Source organism: Lampetra fluviatilis, chromosome 1 (genome assembly GCF_964198595.1).
Source record: "Lampetra fluviatilis chromosome 1, kcLamFluv1.1, whole genome shotgun sequence".
In the NCBI taxonomy this organism is placed as follows: domain Eukaryota; kingdom Metazoa; phylum Chordata; class Hyperoartia; order Petromyzontiformes; family Petromyzontidae; genus Lampetra; species Lampetra fluviatilis.
The window spans coordinates 9,281,599-9,298,185 of NC_136275.1; the positions used below are offsets into that span (position 1 = coordinate 9,281,599).

The following is a 16,587-nucleotide window of genomic DNA, read 5'->3' on the forward strand; positions in this document are numbered from 1 at the left end:
CGACCATATTTACTAACACATCTGCAGTGTGTCATATCAAAAGACTCGATCACTCCATTCATTCATTAACTTTGTTCAAACGTTGTTGGAGTTATATTTCATCATCCCCCCCCCCCCCAATGTTCAACAAACTGTCATCGAGTTGGTGCCCCGCGCATGTACAAGCAAGAGTTACGCCAGAAAAAAACCTTCAGATTTTTCAAAAGGTCTTGCGGAATGTTTTCAAGGGACAGTGACACACACACATTATACATTTTACTCCTAGCAAGAAAGACGAGTTCCAAACAAATGTGTATCTACCCATAAAGTAACAGCCACTTTCTATGAAACAAAAAAGTTGCTCCTAAAGCTGATATTCATAGAACATGAAAAACACCACTGGAAAATATATCGCATGACTCGTCAGGCAGGTGGTTTTAATTGGTTAACGATTTCCAACAAAATACCCTTTTTTATTCCTGTGTAAACATGAGTATTAGCTGAACTGCACAGTTAAAAGCGTGGTAACTGTCTTTGCTTTAATCTTCCTTCATGAGCATCTCCCCACATTAGAGTCAAATAGCCTGGATAGCCTTGCCACACTGACAATCAAGTCTGATCAAATTGAAATGGTACTGTTCTGCGCATTTACACAATTACCAGCAATTTCCAAACGCATCATTAGCTCCGTAATGGGCTTCAACACCAATGGCCTCTTGATCCAAGACACTCATTTGCCGCAGGAGAGAAGGCCAATCATGCTGGGCCAGACATCCACCTGATAGCGCGGCTGGCCTGCCTCGGGGCACTTAAAGGCATGGGGTTGGCAATATTCGTAAGATGTGGCCTGGACAATGATGAATATGTGAAATATTTCTGAATAAAAGACTTGATGAGGTTTAGTCTTGAGGGATTCAGCCTTAGATTTCTTCATCTATGGGTATGACAATGGAATAAGTATTGTCATTATTGTATTACATTACACACACACAAGCAGGGAAACAAATATGTAAATCAATACAGTATATATATATTTGAGTTTTATGTTTGAATCGCTTAATTGGATAACTGAACCAAGACTGTGAACTTTATTAGCCCTTCTTAAAACACCAAACCAGCTGACGTTTAATTGCATTGCGTGCGTATGCAAGATAATGTATCTTGTACTTCTATTCGGAAGGAATTGGTTATAAGACGGTGCACTTTAAAAACAACGATCATAATCACAGCGTACAAATACAGGGTGACTTATTATTTAACGTGACCTAAATTAACACTTAAACGATTTTAAAGCATGACGTTGGAAAGGTCAGCAGACGGAGAATCTGTCCAAGATGTGAGTAGCTGGCCGTGTGCACACAACTCAGGGGTTATGGTTACAATCACCATAATTTCCCACTATGCCCTTTCAGTTTATCACTTGTGTCTTTGAACAACGTAACATACACTCATGTTTCTATATATTGGGGTTTAGAGTGTGTGTGTGGGGGGGGGATTTCCATAGCCCCAATGACCACTGTTATTAGCATATATGCGCTTTCCTTTCACAAGAGCGATCACATCAGCAGATTCGCAGAATGTTTGGTTACAGTCAGAACCAATTCAGCGAAACTTTACATTTCTCTGAAAGCACTTAACTTTTCAGGGGTAGTGATAAAAGATTGAATAAATCTCTGTTTGAGGGATTCTTTTTGCATTGCAATGTTTTCCATTTCACATATCACAAGTGTGCCTTTGAAATACAATTATTTATAATTTCATAAATTTTTTAGGTGTGGCAATTAAGGCTACATTTTTGGAATACTACATTTTATAAAACATCGTGTTTATGAATCATCTTCCACCATCAGGCATGATCAAACCACTGTTAGATGAATGCTTCCACAAGCCGTTGCCATCTCTCATGGTCCTGCAATGAAACATTTTACTGGTAGGAACCTCCTGGTTACACCAGCCCACATGGGATTATTGTGTCCGTCCGTCGTGCAGGGAGGGGCTGGGTGGGGAGGTAGGGGCTGGGTGGGGAGGGGAGGGTGGGGAGGGGCTGGGTGGGGAGGGTGGGGCTGGGTGGGGAGGGGAGGGTGGGGAGGGGCTGGCTGGGGAGGGTGGGGAGGGGCTGGGTGGGGGGTGAGAGGGGTGGGGCTGGGTGGGGAGGGAGGGGCTGGTCACCCCGTGGTGCCCTTATAAAACTCAACGTTTAACCTACTCACGCCGGCTTGTGCCCGCCCTCACAGTCGGGCATATTTGCGGAATACACCATGCCGCCGTTGACCCTGGATCATTGACCGAGCAACCTAAAGTTCCTACCAGCTCCCTCCGCAGGAGGAATGTGTTATCAAGCACCTGCACATTAGCCCATTTCATTGCTCGTATTCCCTCCTTGGGCTGCCTCTCCGTCTATAGTCCACCGGCCATCATCCTCTACAGCGCCATGGCCTGCCCAATGACACTTAATTGCATCAGCACTCAACAAGATGTCTCTTAACATCCGTATCTTCTCCAATTTATGCATCCCTCTTTGTGTCTTTCAGCAAAATTCCCAGTGTGCACTTCTCCATGCTTTCCCATGTGCATGTTACACAGTGGGAAATGCACATTTTGGGTATAAATTCCACTGTTTCAGAGTTGCAAACCAACAACTGCTGCTCATCCCTTGGCTCAGGGCGGGCTTAAAAACAACGAGGTTTCGTGACATGAAGATAATGCAGTTGTCTTCTTGGTTCATTCGGTAAAGTCACGTAGAAGGGAAGTAATAAAATAATAAAAATAAAACATAATAAAATTATTCTCACGACGTTTCGGCCACAACGCAAGCAGCCGTCCTCAGGTGAAAACCAGGTCCGTCGAGGCGACAGTCTGAATGAAACAGCACACGAGCTTGGAGCATATATATGAGCTGGGTGCCTTGACAAAGAAATTTGCATATCAAGAGGAATTTAGCATATTTATGGGAAATGCAGGAATGTGATTAGTACTACATATGCATGTGCATTATGCAGGATTAACAGCATCAAAGGGAGCTGCAGTTGCTGCTGCTGCAGTTGCTGCTGCTGCTGCAGTTGCTGCTGCTGCTGCAGTTGCTGCTGCTGCTGCTGCTGCAGTTGCTGCTGCTGCAGTTGCTGCTGCTGCTGTAGTTTCTGCTGCTGCTGCAGTTTCTGCTGCTGCTGCTGCAGTTGCTGCTGCTGCTGCAGTTGCTGCCTTATCCATTTTAATATAACACTATGTATTATTCTACCCACCCTAATGTGTATCACACTGCTATATATTTACTATACAATTACGACACCATACATTACTCTGCACACTGCACCATGCCAGTGAGTGGAACGCGGTCTGAAAGTCACCGTAAACGTGAACACAATCAGTTAAGATCCGAAATGATTTATTACGTCCTTCCAATGATTGCTAAGCCAGAATCCATCTTCTCGGTTGAAATTGTCTCTGTGTTTGTATATGTGGATCGCCTCATGAACGAATCTCTCATGATAGCCAGATGGCTTGCAGAGAACCTCTGTCTTGGAGAAGTCAATGTCATGTGAGCCCACTGAATTGTAACAGTGATCTGCCACGGTTGAGGTGTTTGTCCTACCGTGTTTCAGGTCTGCTTTATGTTCACGGATGCGGTCCGAGACATGTCGTTTGGTTTCTCCAATGTAACTGCTACCACAGAGGCAACTTAGTTTGTAGACGCCAGGGTACTGTATGTCTGGAACCACATCTTTTACAGACGGGACCAGATCACGGATTTTATGTACTGTGTTGAATCGGACCTGGATCTTGTGTTTAATCAGGATTTTCGAGATCTTTTTTGTGACCCCAGCAATGTAGGGTAAGGTGATGGTCTTGAAAGGCTCCTCAACAGGATCCTTCTTGATGGTTGGAGTGATGGCCTTGCGGATTGTGTAGTCAGAGTAACCATTAGCCTTAAGAGCTTGGCGTACGTGTTTGAGTTCACTGCCAATGTGTTCCTGGTTCGAAATGCATTGGGCTCTATGGTATAGAGTCTTGATGAGGGAATTCTTCTGGGATGGATGGTGGTAGAAATCCGGTTTTAGGTAAGCATCCGTATGGGTGGCTTTCCTGTGTAGTGGTGATACGCGCTGGGTGTATATGTCGTGTGCCAGCGCGTATGTACGGGTGTGTGTGTGGTGACGCGCGCTGACGGGGAGGAGCAGGCGTCAGTGCGCGGGTGGGGGTAGTGCTGCTGATTGGCTGTGTGCCGGTGACGCGCCCAGAGGGAGTGATCGGGTAGCAGCGCGGTGTGATTGGTCGGGGAGTGGAAACACGCGCTGAGCGGAACCGGATCGTAGGGATAGCGCGTGGGGATTGGGTAACTGAGGAGCGGTGCCGACGTTGAGGTCCGCATCCGCTCCGTCTCCCGGGAAGAAGGGGTATATAAGGTGATGCACAGAGGAGCAGGGGCAGAAGTGGAACCATCTAAGAATGAAGACGAAGGTGCAGAGATAGAGCCCGGAGAGGAGAGTAATGGAGAGTAATGGAGAGTAGAGGAGAGTAAGGTATAAGTGTGTAGCCAGCGAGAGAGAACGGTCTACACGAGCTGAGTAATGTATAGTGTGTAGCCAGCGAGAGAGAACGGTCTACACGAGCTGAGTAATGTATAGTGTGTAGCCAGCGAGAGAGAACGGTCTACACGAGCTGAGTGATGTATAGTGTGTAGCCAGCGAGAGAGAACGGTCTACACGAGCTGAGTGATGTATAGTGTGTAGCCAGCGAGAGAGAACGGTCTACACGAGCCGAGTATGCATACGGTGTAGCCAGAGAGAGAGGAAGGTCTACACGAGCCGAGTATGCATACGGTGTAGCCAGAGAGAGAGATGCAAAGTCTACACGAGGCGAGTGGAGAGTGTAGCAGAGGCGCAGAGTCTACACGAGGCGAGAGAGGAGTGTAGCCGAGGCGCGGAGTCTACACGAGGCACAGAGAGCCAGCAGCACAGAATCCAGAGTCAAGAGAAGCGCATTGTGAAGAAGAGAGGCCACGCGTTGTATTGTTACAAGTCAAGATTTAATAAAAGAAGTGTGTTCCCGTCAAGGAGTTTCCTGCCGTCATTTTCCAATACTTCATCTGGCGTCAGAAGTGAAACGGGCTTCCAAGTATGGAGACGAGGAAGACCCGTAGGACCCACGGGATTGACCGCGAGGAAGACCTGGACGACTCGGGGCCGCTGGTGGCGGGGGGTGAGGAAGAGGACTTGCCCACGCTGCAGGGTCCGTCGACGGCGCCGGCCGAGCGACCGGGGACAGACGCCGGGCTTCGTGAGGCGCACTCCCGACTGGCGGAGCTGCTGCTCGCCGCCGCGTCCATCTTGGCGGAGATCAGCTCGTCGGGAGGAGCGGGGACGGTGGGGGACATTTTACAAGGTCGCCCCGCAGATTCCCGCCAAAACGAATGGGGGATTCCCGCCATTGCGCCTGGGCCTACTTTTGGCGGGAACGGCGAGCGCCACGTGGTGGTGGGTTCCCAAGCGCGCGCATCGACGTCATCAGCGCGCGAGAGGGTCCGCCATCTTACGTCTGCTGCTGGAGCCGCCATCTTAGACACCGACGGACAGGCGGAGAGGAACCACGAGGCGGATGACTTCATTTTTCAGCAGCGCCTGCCCACGTTGTCAGCCTTCAAGGCGGAAGGCGGAGACTGGGGCCAATTTCAGCGAAGGTTTTTGGCGCATCAAGAGATGTCAGCGTGGTCCGATGCTACGGCGCTGCGGGCATTGCCCGCCATGCTGGACGACGATGCGCTCGCGGCCTTCAGGGCTGCACGGAAGTCGGACCGCTCCACGCTGAAGGATGCGCTGGGTTTGTTGGCCAGGGTCTACGGGCCTCCCTCTACGTGCCGCCATCAGTTCTACGCAAGACGGAAAGCGGCCACGGAGACCGCGCTGGCCTATCGCACGGCGTTGCTGGCTCTTGCTGATGCTGCGTTCCCTCGGATGGACGAGGAGGGCCAAGACGCGATGGTTTTGGAGCAGCTGCTCAAGTTGGCGCAGGACCTGGGGGTCCCTATCAACACAGCTGACGAGATTGATATTTCTTCTTTGAGAGTCGCCACGAGCATTCAAGCGCACGAGGCCCTACAACGGAAGCAAGGCGTTGGTTGCAACGCTGCTGTCGTCGCAGCCCCGGGTTTGGTGGTCGCCGAACCCCAAGTCGTCAGCCCACGAGAGGAGGCGTTCGCCACGGGACGACCAGGGGACTGGAGGCCGGGGGCCCGGTCGCCTCTGCGATCGGGCCGAAAGTCGGAGCAACCAAGATCTACTCCGACCCTCGTCACGTGCTATAACTGCGGCCTCCGGGGCCACGTGGCGTCCGGGTGCCGCGCTCCGCGGCAGCGCGCCATGGGAGCTCGGCTGGACGACGACCGAGAGCCCAAGTCATCTCTACAATCCCCGGCAAGTCGCGGCACCTCACACGCTCGGCCTGTTTATTCGGCACACATGGGACGCCGCGTTGCGGCGGAGGAGGGCCGGTTAAGGTTCGGGGATTCGGTTCGGCGAGGGGGGTTCGGCCGGGACCAGGGAGACATTGAATGGGCGGAATTGGGGCATAGAATTGTGGCTGCTTCGGCGGGTTCGTCCGTTGTTACGGGATCTATTGATGGGGTTGAGATTAGGGTGTTAGTGGACACGGGGGCATCGGCAACTATTATATCGGACCTCATTTATAATATTCTTCCGGTCCAATGTCGTCCGCTGCTTCCAGTGGATGTGCCATTTTACGCCGCTAATGGGGGATCGTTGGGCATTATCGGTCAGGTTAGGGCGTCCATTTGCATTGGAGATATCAAATTGTCGGGACCCGTTTTCGTTTCGTCTTCTTTGGCAGTTCCGTGTCTTTTGGGCACTGACTTTTTGGCTAAAATGCCCATTAAAATTCTTATCGATCAACGATGCATTGAACTGCCATCGGGTCGCCGGATTTCATTTTTGACGGGCCCTACTGACATTCGGACGGCGTGCGCTACGATACAAGCGGTGGCGACGCAGACAGTGCAAGTGCCCCCGGGTTCACAGATGTTGATTCCCCTCCGGTTGCGGAAACCATGGGTGAGGGAGGCTTCGGGACAGAGTATGCTTTTGGGTCCTTCTAACAAGGCTGTCGGGGGTCTTGATTTATCGGTGGCTCACACTTTGGTGCGGGCTGACAGGGATCCGTTTGTGATGGTTTTGAACGCGGGGTCGCGACCAGCTGTCATTCCGCAGGGCACCGTGCTGGCTCACGCGGCGCAGGTCCCTGGGGATGATGGGTTGGTTGCGCAGGTGGGCTCGAGCCCCGCGCGGAACGTTGAGCCAAGGGAAGACCTTGAGTGGGTCCATTCGTTATGTGCCGCCTCGGACGATTTGTCGGCGGCGCAGTTGGGTGCGCTGCGCGAGTTGCTCATTGAATTCTCTGATGTATTCAGTAAACATAAGTATGACATTGGGTGCACGGATTTGTTGCACCATCACATTGAAACGGGCAATGCGGCGCCGGTCAGGCTAAATCCCTTCCGACTGAGTCCCGTGGAGAAGGAACATGTTCAGTCGGCTGTTAACGATATGCTAGAAGCCGATATTATTTCGCCCTCCTCTAGCCGTGGGGAGCGCCTATTGTGCTGGTTAAGAAGCAGGACGGGTCCCTGCGATTCTGCGTTGATTTCCGTCGCCTGAATAAGATCTCTGTGGCTGACGCGTATCCGCTCCCCAGGATGGATGAGTCCCTCGATGCATTGTCTGGTGCGCGATATTTTTCGACTCTTGATTTGTTATCGGGGTTTTGGCAGTTGCCGCTCGACGAAGAGTCGAAACCTAAGACAGCATTTCGGACTCCAGGGGGGCTGTTCCAGTTTAACCGGTTACCCATGGGACTTCACTCCTCTCCAGCGACGTTTCAGCGACTTATGGAGCTGGTTTTGTCGGGCTTGCAGTGGGATACATGCTTGATTTATATGGACGATGTCATTGTTTTCAGTAAAACGTTTGAGGAACACCTCCGGCGATTGAGAGGGGTGTTCTTGCGAATGCGATCGGCTAAGTTGAAATTTAAACCGGCCAAATGTCACCTCCTTCGTAGGTCCGTTAGATACTTGGGTCACATTGTCGATTCTTCGGGGATCTCCACCGATCCCGCGAAGACGGATTGTGTCGGTTCGTGGCCGACACCTACGTCCGTTTCCGACGTGCGTAGTTTCATCGGGTTTGCTTCTTATTATCGGCGGTTCGTTGAGCACTTCGCCACTATTGCAAAACCCTTGCACGCTCTAACGGCGAAGGGAGTGAAGTTCAAATGGGGACCGGAGGAGGAGGCCGCGTTTCGCTCCCTCCGGGACGCCTTGGTGGGTGCCCCACCCTTGTGTTATCCCGATTTTGCCAGTCCCTTTTTGCTGGACACGGATGCTAGCAACACGGGCATTGGGGGGGTGCTATCCCAAGTCGTTGGGGGTGTCGAAAGAGTTGTCGCCTACGGTAGTAGGGTGTTGTCTCCGGCGGAGCAGCGCTACTGTGTCACCCGTCGCGAGCTGCTTGCCATTGTTTTTTTTGTGCAGCAGTTTAGGCCATATCTTTATGGTCGTCACTTTACAGTCCGAACGGACCACGCGGCGCTACAGTATTCATTGAGGGTCGCCCAGCCCTCGGGCCAGTTGTCGCGTTGGTTGGAAGTCCTCCAGGACTATCAGTTTACGACTACGTACCGTAAGGGGTTGCGACACACGAATGCCGATTGCTTGTCGCGGTTGTTGCCTTGTGATGAATGCGCGTGTTTGTCGGGATCGGCGCGCTGTAAACCGACGCTTGGGGGGAGATGGGGGCACTGGCTGCGACAGCGGGCGCACCGATCGGGGATGATTCCACTGCCTCTCAGGGTCGGGACTCGCTGCTCTCGCTGTCGCTCAGCGAATGGGGCCGCCTCCAGATGGCGGACAGCTCGCTGCTAGCATTGCGCCGCAAGGTTGGGGGTCCCGAGGGGGACCAGGAGCGTACCGGCTCCTATGTACTTGAGCGGGGCGTGTTATTGAAATGGGACAGTTTGTCCCGGCGGAACGCACTCGTGGTGCCTTCCGCTGTGAGGGGGAGGGTTGTCTTGGCGGCACACGAACGCCTCTTGCACTTGGGAGTTAACAAGACGCTTGCCCTGCTTCAGCGTGACTATTACTGGCCGGGAATGGGAAGTGATGTGGTGCATATTCTGAAGGGGTGCGTTGAGTGCGCCAGGCGTAAACCACCGGCCGTGGCAGCTAATCCACCGCTGCAATCTATTCAGGTCTCGCGTACCAACGAGCTCGTTGCACTCGATATTTTGGGGCCCTTCCCAGTCACGCCGAGAGGGAATAAATATTTGTTAGTGGGGGTCGAATACTTTACCCGATGGCCTATGGCGTGGCCTCTCGCTAACCAGTCGGCAGCGGCTGTGACGGATGCCTTCGTCCAGGGCTATGTCCTGGACAAGGGGGCTCCCGAACGCCTGCTGACCGACCAAGGTAAAAAATTTTCGAGTAAATTGTTGCAAGAGGTGTGCGATCTGTTGGGTACCAAGAAGGTGCGTACCTCCCCGTACCACCCGCAGACTGACGGGATGGTGGAGAGACTCCACAAAACCTTGACTTCCATGCTGTGCCAGCAGGTGTGCGAGGCACATGTAGATTGGGACCTGCAGGTCCCGGGAGTCCTTGCCGCGTATAGAATGGCCCCCCATGCAGCTACGGGGTTTTCCCCATTCTATTTGATGTACGGTCGGGAAGCTGACCCGCCAATAGAAACGCAACTTGGCCTGTCCGCTCCACGAACTAATTCTAATTTGGCAGAACATATTAAGTTTAATATTCACAAGCTGACAGAGGCGAGGGAGGCCGCGCGGCTTAATTCGCGGGCTCGCCAAATTGCTAATGAACGGTTGCGGGCACGGAAGGTGTCCATGCACGAATGGAAACCAGGTGACAGGGCCTGGCTGCATTGCCCTCAGGCACCCTTGGCTACGTCGCCTAAATTGTTGAGACCGTGGAGGGGACCCGTGGAGGTCGTGCGCGTTGCACGGCCCCAGTGCGTTCAGATAAAGTGGGGAAAGCGCCGGTGGTACGTTCACCCCTCCCGACTGAAACCGTTCTCGCCTCCATATGGCCTCCCCTTGTGTCGTGATGGCCGGGCGTGTGACGTGACCGGCGACCCAGAGGGGGAAATGTCTCTGCCTGATCCACACGTATTTTCGCCTGATCTGCTCCCAGGTGTCTCGGAACTGACAGCTGCCGATCACCGGTGGCCGGATCTCCGCGGCGGGGCCGGCCCTTTCAGGCCCGTTCCGCGCCGTCTGGAGCAGCCGGAACCGCCGGACGGTCGTCAGTGTCCCGCCCCATACGATGGACCAGCCAGACGGACTCGCGCCAGGTCGTGCTACTTTGCATGACCTGCCTCGTGAGGAGTCGGGGCAGTTGGAGCGCCTCGTCACTGCGTGTAGTCGCAGGGACGTGGGGCGCGTTCGTTTCGAATTTGCTCGTATCGTGTTATTGTTGACTTTTCGGGTTCATTGTCAATCTGTACATAGTTATTCTTGTTGTTGTTGTTGTTGTGTTATGTTACGGGGCACACTCGGGGGGCTACGGGGTTTTTTTTTGTTGGTTGTCGTTTTATCGTCGCGGTTGGTTGTTGTTAGCAGCCGGGCCGGCTGCGAGCTATGTGGGAGGGGGTGATGTAGTGGTGATACGCGCTGGGTGTATATGTCGTGTGCCAGCGCGTATGTACGGGTGTGTGTGTGGTGACGCGCGCTGACGGGGAGGAGCAGGCGTCAGTGCGCGGGTGGGGGTAGTGCTGCTGATTGGCTGTGTGCCGGTGACGCGCCCAGAGGGAGTGATCGGGTAGCAGCGCGGTGTGATTGGTCGGGGAGTGGAAACACGCGCTGAGCGGAACCGGATCGTAGGGATAGCGCGTGGGGATTGGGTAACTGAGGAGCGGTGCCGACGTTGAGGTCCGCATCCGCTCCGTCTCCCGGGAAGAAGGGGTATATAAGGTGATGCACAGAGGAGCAGGGGCAGAAGTGGAACCATCTAAGAATGAAGACGAAGGTGCAGAGATAGAGCCCGGAGAGGAGAGTAATGGAGAGTAATGGAGAGTAGAGGAGAGTAAGGTATAAGTGTGTAGCCAGCGAGAGAGAACGGTCTACACGAGCTGAGTAATGTATAGTGTGTAGCCAGCGAGAGAGAACGGTCTACACGAGCTGAGTAATGTATAGTGTGTAGCCAGCGAGAGAGAACGGTCTACACGAGCTGAGTGATGTATAGTGTGTAGCCAGCGAGAGAGAACGGTCTACACGAGCTGAGTGATGTATAGTGTGTAGCCAGCGAGAGAGAACGGTCTACACGAGCCGAGTATGCATACGGTGTAGCCAGAGAGAGAGGAAGGTCTACACGAGCCGAGTATGCATACGGTGTAGCCAGAGAGAGAGATGCAAAGTCTACACGAGGCGAGTGGAGAGTGTAGCAGAGGCGCAGAGTCTACACGAGGCGAGAGAGGAGTGTAGCCGAGGCGCGGAGTCTACACGAGGCACAGAGAGCCAGCAGCACAGAATCCAGAGTCAAGAGAAGCGCATTGTGAAGAAGAGAGGCCACGCGTTGTATTGTTACAAGTCAAGATTTAATAAAAGAAGTGTGTTCCCGTCAAGGAGTTTCCTGCCGTCATTTTCCAATACTTCACCTGTAGACAGAGTGGCTCATTGAACCATCAGGTCTCCTTTTAATTAGGACATCCAAAAAGGGTAACTTGCCATCTTTTTCGACTTCCATGGTGAATCTGATGGCTGGGTGTATGGAATTTATGTGGTCGAGAAATTGGTCTAGAGCAGGCCGGCCATGTGGCCAGATGACAAAAGTGGCATCTACGTACCTCTTCCATAAGGTCGGGCGTAGAGTGGCAGTCTTGATGGCGTCAGTCTCAAATTTCTCCATGAAGATGTTGGCTACAACCGGAGATAGGGGGGAGCCCATTGGGGTGCCCTGAGTTTGCTTGTAGAAAGTTCCATTCCAGGTGAAGTATGTATTGGTTAAGCAGGGGGGGTACCCCAGCATTCAGTCCTTGATGAACCAAGTCTTCAATGATTGCGATGGAATGTTGGGGTACCCCCCCTGGTGAGACACTGCTTAACCAATACATACTTCACCTGGAATGGAACTTTCTACAAGCAAACTGAGGGCACCCCAATGGGCTCCCCCCTATCTCCGGTTGTAGCCAACATTTTCATGAAGAAATTTGAGACTGACGCCATCAAGACTGCCACTCTACGCCCGACCTTATGGAAGAGGTACGTAGATGACACTTTTGTCATCTGGCCACATGGCCGGCCTGCTCTAGACCAATTTCTCGACCACATCAATTCCATACACCCAGCCATCAGATTCACCATGGAAGTCGAAAAAGATGGCAAGCTACCCTTTTTGGATGTCCTAATTAAAAGGAGACCTGATGGTTCAATGAGCCACTCTGTCTACAGGAAAGCCACCCATACGGATGCTTACCTAAAACCGGATTCCCACCACCATCCATCCCAGAAGAATTCCCTCATCAAGACTCTATACCATAGAGCCCAATGCATTTCCGACCAGGAACACATTGGCAGTGAACTCAAACACGTACGCCAAGCTCTTAAGGCTAATGGTTACTCCGACTACACAATCCGCAAGGCCATCACTCCAACCACCAAGAAGGATCCTGTTGAGGAGCCTTTCAAGACCATCACCTTACCCTACATTGCTGGGGTCACAAAAAAGATCTCGAAAATCCTGATTAAACACAAGATCCAGGTCCGATTCAACACAGTACATAAAATCCGTGATCTGGTCCCGTCTGTAAAAGATGTGGTTCCAGACATACAGTACCCTGGCGTCTACAAACTAAGTTGCCTCTGTGGTAGCAGTTACATTGGAGAAACCAAACGACATGTCTCGGACCGCATCCGTGAACATAAAGCAGACCTGAAACACGGTAGGACAAACACCTCAGCCATGGCAGATCACTGTTACAATTCAGTGGGCTCACATGACATTGACTTCTCCAAGACAGAGGTTCTCTGCAAGCCATCTGGCTATCATGAGAGATTCGTTCATGAGGCGATCCACATATACAAACACAGAGACAATTTCAACCGAGAAGATGGATTCTGGCTTAGCAATCATTGGAAGGACATAATAAACCATTTCGGATCTTAACTGATTGTGTTCACGTTTACGGTGACTTTCAGACCGCGTTCCACTCACTGGCATGGTGCAGTGTGCAGAGTAATGTATGGTGTCGTAATTGTATAGTAAATATATAGCAGTGTGATACACATTAGGGTGGGTAGAATAATACATAGTGGTATATTAAAATGGATAAGGCAGCAACTGCAGCAGCAGCAACTGCAGCAGTAGCAGCAGCAACTGCAGCAGTAGCAGCAGCAACTGCAGCAGTAGCAGCAGCAACTGCAGCAGCAGCAGCAACTGCAGCAGCAGCAGCAACTGCATCAGCAGCAGCAACTGCAGCAGCAGCAGCAGCAGCAACTGCAGCAGCAGCAGCAACTGCAGCAGCAGCAGCAACTGCAGCAGCAGCAACTGCAGCAGCAGCAGCAACTGCAGCAGCAGCAGCAACTGCAGCAGCAGCAGCAACTGCAGCAGCAGCAGCAGCAACTGCAGCAGCAACTGCAGCAGCAGCAGCAACTGCAGCAGCAGCAGCAACTGCAGCAGCAGCAACAACTGCAGCAGCAGCAACTGCAGCAGCAGCAGCAGCAACTGCAGCAGCAGCAGCAGCAACTGCAGCAGCAACTGCAGCAGCAACAACTGCAGCAGCAGCAACTGCAGCAGCAACTGCAGCAGCAGCAGCAACTGCAGCAGCAGCAGCAACTGCAGCAGCAGCAGCAACTGCAGCAGCAGCAGCAACTGCAGCAGCAGCAGCAACTGCAGCAGCAGCAGCAACTGCAGCAGCAGCAGCAACTGCAGCAGCAGCAGCAACTGCAGCAGCAGCAGCAACTGCAGCAGCAGCAGCAACTGCAGCAGCAGCAGCAACTGCAGCAGCAGCAGCAACTGCAGCAGCAGCAGCAACTGCAGCAGCAGCAGCAACTGCAGCAGCAGCAGCAACTGCAGCAGCAGCAGCAACTGCAGCAGCAGCAACTGCAGCAGCAGCAGCAACTGCAGCAGCAGCAGCAACTGCAGCAGCAGCAGCAACTGCAGCAGCAGCAACTGCAGCAGCAGCAACTGCAGCAGCAGCAACTGCAGCTCCCTTTTATGCTGTTAATCCTGCATAATGCACATGCATATGTAGTACTAATCACATTCCTGCATTTCCCATAAAAATGCTAAATTCCTCTTGATATGCAAATTCCTTTGTCAAGGCGCCCAGCTTATATATATGCTCCAAGCTCGTGTGCTGTTTCATTCAGACTCTGTCGCCTCGACGGACCTGGTTTTCACCTGAGGACGGCTGCTTGCGTTGTGGCCGAAACGTCGTGAGAAAATTTTTATTATGTTTTATTTTTATTATTTTATTACTTCCCTTCTACGTGACTTTACCGAATGAACCAAGAAGATGAATCCCTGCAGTCACGAAAGCTTTAAATCGAAATATAATGCAGTTGTGTAAAGAAAATGATTGACTCTGGATTAATAAGTACCAAAAGAGAACATTTTCAGGAAGCATGTAATACCCTCTCCCCCACAAGTACCTCATCGGAAACAATGTTGTGGAAAAAAACCCAGTTGTGATGTGGTTTTGATGCTAACTGAAACTGTGGGTTTCCAAATATTTAAGTAATGCATGTTGTGCACAAAAGCAGTGCAGCTTCGTGACATATTGGAAAGGTGCCTGACAGCCTCTGTCAACTTTTAAAGCTGATACATTTTTTTAAAAGCCTGTCTTCCTGTTTGCAAATGTAGTGGGAGTTACAGCGCATCTTAAATTAGCCCAGAGCCGATGTTAGCATCTCTTGTAAAGTGAAAATACTGCTCAGCTTCACAACCAGTTGCATAGAAAGAGTGAATTTTCCTGTTTTTATATTTTTGTCGATGTTTTATTTAATTTACCTGCATATTGCAGGAGCAATATGAATGCTGAGCAGTTGAGATATCTCGCAATCCGAGTGCTCGCCACTGCGTCAACTTTTATGGGGTTGACATTTTTATTTCAGTAGCCGCCCGGTAACTTTGATAATAACGGTTTATTTAACATTGACTTAGGCGGCGTATAAAATACTGCACTGAACTGCATCAATGGGAAGCGGGGGGGGGGAGTAGCAAATCACGATTTAAAGAGAGAACGCTGCAGGTGATTAAATAAATACTGAACAAAAACAGCACAGCCAGGTATAATTAACCTGACGTCGACTTTTTAAATCAATTACTTTAAAACCAAATAGTATCGTTGATAAAAAAAAATGGAATGTAACTGATTATAGTGAAATTGAAAACATGTATTTATTCACTAGGTGATGCAGAATTATTAGTTTAAAGTAGATGATAAAAGACCCTGTCACATCGTCAATTGTACGTTGGAGTCATTGGCATGCTGGTTTCCTCATGATTTGTCTCAATTATAAACGTTGCAGTGGTTGTTTGTGTATAGAATGACTCGTCCCCATGACTGATCCAACCATACAGATATGGAATTGTCATCACCACCTCAGGTCTAACCATGTAGATGAGCACTGCCCATTCTCAACTGATCAGGCAAACAATTATTTTTGTTTTAAATGTAAAACATGAATAACCACAAACTTGATTTGAAGCTTTCGTGACTGTAGAAATTACTCTTTGGTTCTTTCGGTAAAGTCACGTAGAAAATAAATAAATTAAATTATAGAATACCACGTTTCAACTGCAACACCAGCAACCGCCATCAGGTAGAACTAAATTTGAGAGAGACAAAACACAGATACGGAGACACACAGACAGACACACAAGCAGAGAGAGACAACACAGAGACACAGAGAGAGACACACAACATAGACACACAGAGACCCAATGCCTCTGTGTCGAGGCCTTAAATAGAGAGAGAGAGGGGGGCAGAGAGAGAGGTGGGTCTGCTGGAGCAGAGAAATGAGCATGTCAATGAAAGACCCAACAAGATTGGTACATTTTAGAGAGAGTTGTGTGGAAATCCACCCTGAAGTGACCAAGGGAGAGAAAGATCGAAGAGAGCCTGGTAAATTTTAGAGAGAGAAATAGGCAGCTTGAGATTTCCACACAACTCTCTCTAAAATGTACCAATCTTGTTGGGTCTTTCATTGACATGCTTATTTCTCTGCTCCAGCAGACCCACCTCTCTCTCTCCGCCCCTCCCTTCTCTCTCTATTTAAGGCCTCGACACAGAGGCATTGGGTCTCTGTGTCTATGTTGTGTGTCTCTCTCTGTGTCTCTGTGTTGTCTCTCTCTGCTTGTGTGTCTGTCTGTGTGTCTCTGTGTCTGTGTTTTGTCTCTCTCTCAAATTTAGTTCAACCTGATGACGGTTGCTTGTGTTGTAATCGAAATGTCGTACTCTATTTTATTTATTTTATTTTTACGTGACTTTACCGAAAGAACCAAAGAGTGATGAATAACCACCCCTAAGAAAATAATATTATCAGGCATTCCTTGCAAAATTATCTCAATAGGTACCATACCAAAAT

General features: G+C 50.8%; 1 protein-coding gene across 9 annotated transcripts in view; it reads right to left on the reverse strand.

The window, feature by feature from the left end:
• Nucleotides 1-16,587, reverse strand: part of LOC144931565 (RNA-binding motif, single-stranded-interacting protein 3-like) — a 317,683-nt gene that overhangs the window by 49,072 nt on the left and 252,024 nt on the right. The window lies entirely within an intron of this gene.